Source organism: Chiloscyllium punctatum, unplaced genomic scaffold (genome assembly GCF_047496795.1).
Source record: "Chiloscyllium punctatum isolate Juve2018m unplaced genomic scaffold, sChiPun1.3 scaffold_219, whole genome shotgun sequence".
In the NCBI taxonomy this organism is placed as follows: domain Eukaryota; kingdom Metazoa; phylum Chordata; class Chondrichthyes; order Orectolobiformes; family Hemiscylliidae; genus Chiloscyllium; species Chiloscyllium punctatum.
In genome coordinates, this window is record NW_027309953.1 from 264,996 (window position 1) to 270,995 (window position 6,000).

The following is a 6,000-nucleotide window of genomic DNA, read 5'->3' on the forward strand; positions in this document are numbered from 1 at the left end:
CCCTGTATAACACTGGGGAACAGTACTGGTGGGGACGGGTCTGTCCCTGTATAACACTGGGGAACAGTACTGGAGGGGACGGGTCTGTCCCTGTATAACACTGGGGTTCAGTACTGGTGGGGACGGGTCTGTCCCTGTATAACACTGGGGTACAGTACTGGTGGGGACAGGTCTGTCCCTGTATAACACTGGGGTACAGTACTGGTGGGGACAGGTCTGTCCCTGTATAACACTGGGGTACAGTACTGGTGGGGACGGGTCTGTCAGTGTATAACACTGGGGTACAGTACTGGTGGGGACAGGTCTGTCCCTGTATAACACTGGGGTACAGTACTGGTGGGGACGGGTCTGTCCCTGTATAACACTGGGGTAGAATACTGGTGGGGACAGGTCTGTCAGTGTATAACACTGGGGTACAGTACTGGTGGGGACGGGTCTGTCAGTGTATAACACTGGGGTACAGTACTGGTGGGGACAGGTCTGTCCCTGTATAACACTGGGGTACAGTACTGGTGGGGACGGGTCTGTCCCTGTATAACACTGGGGTAGAATACTGGTGGGGACAGGTCTGTCCCTGTATAACACTGGGGTACAGTACTGGTGGGGACGGGTCTGTCCCTGTATAACACTGGGGTAGAATACTGGTGGGGACAGGTCTGTCAGTGTATAACACTGGGGTACAGTACTGGTGGGGACGGGTCTGTCAGTGTATAACACTGGGGTACAGTACTGGTGGGGACAGGTCTGTCCCTGTATAACACTGGGGTACAGTACTGGTGGGGACGGGTCTGTCCCTGTATAACACTGGGGTAGAATACTGGTGGGGACAGGTCTGTCAGTGTATAACACTGGGGTACAGTACTGGTGGGGACGGGTCTGTCCCTGTATAACACTGGGGTACAGTACTCGTGGGGACGGGTCTGTCCCTGTATAACACTGGGGTACAGTATTGGTGGGGACGAGTCTGTCCCTGTATAACACTGGGGTACAATACTGGTGGGGACGGGTCTGTCCCTGTATGACACTGGGGTACAGTACTGGTGGGGACGGGTCTGTCCCTGTATATCACTGGGGTACAGTACTGGTGGGGACGGGTCTGTCCCTGTATATCACTGGGGTACAGTACTGGTGGGGACAGCTCTGTCCCTGTATAACACTGGGGTACAGTACTGGTGGGGACGGGTCTGTCTCTGTATAACACTGGGGTACAGTACTGGTGGGGACAGGTCTGTCCCTGTATAACACTGGGGTACAGTACTGGTGGGGACAGGTCTGTCCCTGTATAACATTGGGGTACAGTACTGGTGGGGGATAGGTCTGTCCCTGTATAACACTGGGGTACAGGACTGGTGGGGACGGGTCTGTCCCTGTATAACACTGGGGTACAGTACTGGTGGGGACAGGTCTGTCCCTGTATAACACTGGGGTACAGTACTGGTGGGGACAGGTCTGTCGCTGTATAACACTGGGGTACAGTACTGGTGGGGACGGGTCTGTCAGTGTATAACACTGGGGTACAGTACTGGTGGGGACAGGTCTGTCCCTGTATAACACTGGGGTACAGTACTGGTGGGGACGGGTCTGTCCCTGTATAACACTGGGGTAGAATACTGGTGGGGACAGGTCTGTCAGTGTATAACACTGGGGTACAGTACTGGTGGGGACGGGTCTGTCAGTGTATAACACTGGGGTACAGTACTGGTGGGGACAGGTCTGTCCCTGTATAACACTGTGGTACAGTACTGGTGGGGACGGGTCTGTCCCTGTATAACACTGGGGTAGAATACTGGTGGTGGGGACAGGTCTGTCCCTGTATAACACTGGGGTACAGTACTGGTGGGGACGGGTCTGTCCCTGTATAACACTGGGGTAGAATACTGGTGGGGACAGGTCTGTCAGTGTATAACACTGGGGTACAGTACTGGTGGGGACGGGTCTGTCAGTGTATAACACTGGGGTACAGTACTGGTGGGGACAGGTCTGTCCCTGTATAACACTGGGGTACAGTACTGGTGGGGACGGGTCTGTCCCTGTATAACACTGGGGTAGAATACTGGTGGGGACAGGTCTGTCCCTGTATAACACTGGGGTACAGTACTGGTGGGGACGGGTCTGTCCCTGTATAACACTGGGGTACAGTACTCGTGGCGACGGGTCTGTCCCTGTATAACACTGGGGTACAGTATTGGTGGGGACGAGTCTGTCCCTGTATAACACTGGGGTACAATACTGGTGGGGACGGGTCTGTCCCTGTATGATACTGGGGTACAGTACTGGTGGGGACGGGTCTGTCCCTGTATATCACTGGGGTACAGTACTGGTGGGGAAGGTTCTGTCCCTGTATAACATTGGGGTACAGTGCTGGTGGGGACAGCTCTGTCCCTGTATAACACTGGGGTACAGTACTGGTGTGGACGGGTCTGTCTCTGTATAACACTGGGGTACAGTACTGGTGGGGACAGGTCTGTCCCTGTATAACACTGGGGTACAGTACTGGTGGGGACAGGTCTGTCCCTGTATAACATTGGGGTACAGTACTGGTGGGGACAGGTCTGTCCCTGTATAAAATTGGGGTACAATACTGGTGGGGACGGGTCTGTCCCTGTATAACACTGGGGTACAGTACTGGTGGGGGACAGGTCTGTCCCTGTATAACACTGGGGTACAGGACTGGTGGGGACGGGTCTGTCACTGTATAACACTGGGGTACAGTACTGGTGGGGACGTGTCTTTCCCTGTATAACACTGGGGTACAGTACTGGTGCGGACGGGTCTGTCCCTATATAACACTGGGGTACAGTACTGGTGGGGACGTGTCTTTCCCTGTATAACACTGGGGTACAGTACTGGTGGGGACGGGTCTGTCCCTGTATAACACTGGGGTACAGTACTGGTGGGGGACAGGTCTGTCCCTGTATAACACTGGGGTACAGGACTGGTGGGGACGGGTCTGTCCCTATATAACACTGGGGTACAGTACTGGTGGGGACGTGTCTTTCCCTGTATAACACTGGGGTACAGTACTGGTGGGGACGGGTCTGTCCCTATATAACACTGGGGTACAGTACTGGTGGGGACGGGTCTGTCCCTGTAAAACACTGGGGTACAGTACTGGTGGGGACGGGTCTTTCCCTATATAACACTGGGGTACAGTACTGGTGGGGACAGGTCTGTCCCTGTAAAACACTGGGGTACAGTACTGGTGGGGACGGGTCTGTCCCTGTATAACACTGGGGTACATTAGTTGTGCGGACAGGTCTGTCTCATTGTGTTTAAATCCTTCTCATAAGGCGACCGAAACTGTGTGCATCATCCAGGTGTGGTCTCCCTTTGCCGAAGTTTGGGCGATCCTGTCGAGTGTCTGTTGTAACATCCCTTTGTTCCCTCATCTCTCCCTCTCCATGCAAATCAACCTGTCCTGACTCATCCCTCACAACACCCAGATTCCTCTGTACCTCACTGCTGTGTTGTTTTCCTAGAGTACGGAAACAGTTCCTTCAGTCCAACCTATCCACCAGATATCCCAACCTAATCTCGTCCCATTTGCCAGCACTTGGCCCACATCCCCCCAAATCCTTCCTATTCATGTCCCCATCCAGATGCCTTTTAAATGCTGTCATTGTACCAGCCTGCACCACTTCCTCTGGCAGCTCATTCCACACACGTACCACCCTCTGGGTGAAAAAGTTGCCCCTTTCCCCTCTCACCCTCAACCTATGCCCCTCTAGTTCTGGATCCCCCCACCCCAGGGGAAAAGACCTTGTCTATTTACCCTATCAATGCCCCTCATGGTTTTATAAACCTCTATAAGGTCACCCCTCAGCCTCCGACGCTCCGGGGAAAACAGCCCCAGGCCTGTTACACATCTTCCCCCCTTCGGAGGCAGGAATGCAAAGGCAGCGAGGGATTTCCTGCAGAGCGTCTGCGAGACCCTCCCTCACTCGGACGCACCCCACCTCCCCAGCACGATCATTTCAGCCGAGGATGAGGGACACCCAGTGTTGCAGAGGTTCCTCCCCACCGTGAGTAACTCCCTTCCAGAGTGAGGGAGGGCCTCAAGGGAGGTGGGGGCACTATCGTGGAGGAAGGGTGCAGGGGGTCGGCGAGGGGGTGGGGGGGGGGGGGGTGGACATTGCCCAAGTTTCCATCGCAGACAGAAATACCAGCGTCCCCACCGTCTCCCCCCAGCCCATCCCCACAGCACGCAAACAGACCTCTCCACCAACCCCATCAAACACTGCCAGGGACAGGGATGGCACGGGGTTAGATACAGAGTAAAGCTCCCTCTACACTCTCCCCCCCCATCCCAGGGACAGGGACAGGGACAGCACGGGGTTAGATACAGAGTAAAGCTCCCTCTACACTGTCCCCCCCCCATCCCAGGGACAGGGACAGCACGGGGTTAGATACAGAGTAAAGCTCCCTCTACACTGTCCCCCCCCATCCCAGGGACAGGGACAGCACGGGGTTAGAGACAGAGTAAAGCTCCCTCTACACTGTCCCCCCAACCCAGGGACAGGGACAGCACGGGGTTAGATACAGAGTAAAGCTCTCTCTACACTGTTGGTGTTGGTTGGTGTGGCCGCTCTCTGGGATAGTATCCATGAGGATTTCCCAGCTGCCCTCAGGGATCAGGAAGTCTCCTCAGTGAGTCACCGAGTAGTCGGAGGGTTGAGGGTGACCAGAGGAGGCTGTTCCTCTTTTCTTGAGGTTATGGTTGTGTGACAGAGTGCACACTCATCGCACGCTATTCCCGAGTTTCCTGCCTCCGCCCTCCCTGCTCCGGATTCCAGAACTTTCCGCCCACAAGCCTCCTTCGCCGACCGCCACCCCCGCCCCCTCACAACCTTACCATCCCCTCTCTCTCTCTCTCCTATCTCTGTCACCCCCGACACCCCCTCCCTATCTCTGTCACCCCCTCCAGCCCCCTCCACCCCCTCCCTATCTCTGTCACCCCCTCCATCCCCCTACACCCCCTCCCTATCTCTGTCACCCCCTCCAGCCCCCTCCACCCCCTCCCTATCTCTGTCACCCCCTCCAGCCCCTACACCCCCTCCCTATCTCTGTCACCCCCTCCAGCCCCCTACACCCCCTCCCTATCTCTGTCACCCCCTCCAGCCCCCTACACCCCCTCCCTATCTCTGTCACCCCCTCCAGCCTCCTACACCCCCTCCCTATCTCTGTCACCCCCTCCAGCCTCCTACACCCCCTCCCTATCTCTGTCACCCCCTCCAGCCTCCTACACCCCCTCCCTATCTCTGTCACCCCCTCCAGCCCCCTACACCCCCTCCCTATCTCTGTCACCCCCTCCAGCCCCCTACACCCCCTCCCTATCTCTGTCACCCCCTCTAGCCCCTACACCCCCTCCCTATCTCTGTCACCCCCTCCAGCCTCCTACACCCCCTCCCTATCTCTGTCACCCCCTCCAGCCCCTACACCCCCTCCCTATCTCTGTCACCCCCTCCAGCCCCCTACACCCCCTCCCTATCTCTGTCACCCCCTCCAGCCTCCTACACCCCCTCCCTATCTCTGTCACCCCCTCTAGCCCCCTACACCCCTTCCCTATCTCCATCACCTCCTCCAGCCCCCTGTGCCTGACCCCATGAGCAAATCACTGTGTGTGGGATCTTGCTGTGTATCTGGGGGTGTGCTCAAGTGTGGGATCTTGCTGTGCATCTGTGTCTGCATACTGGGCCGTAGGATCTTGCTGTGCAAGATGGCGTAATGTGGACTGTGGGATCTTGTTGTGTGTTTTGGGGGGGTGACCCGTGCCAAATTGCAGTCAGTGGGATCTTGCTGTGAGTCTGGGTTTGCCTGCTGAGCAGTGGGATCTTGCTGTGCTCTTGGTGGGGATGGCGTTGGTGAATCACTTTCTATGGAATCTTGCTGTGCTGTGAGGGGGGAGCCATTGACAAATTACGGTCTGTGCGTCTGGGCTGTGCACTGGTCTGTGGGATCTTGCTGTGCGTCTGGGTCTGTGCGCTGATCTGTGGGATCTTG

General features: G+C 56.4%; 1 pseudogene; it reads left to right on the forward strand.

Moving 5' to 3' along the window:
• The window catches only part of LOC140472024 (ephrin-A2 pseudogene), a 198,802-nt pseudogene that overhangs the window by 192,030 nt on the left and 772 nt on the right, over positions 1–6,000 (forward strand).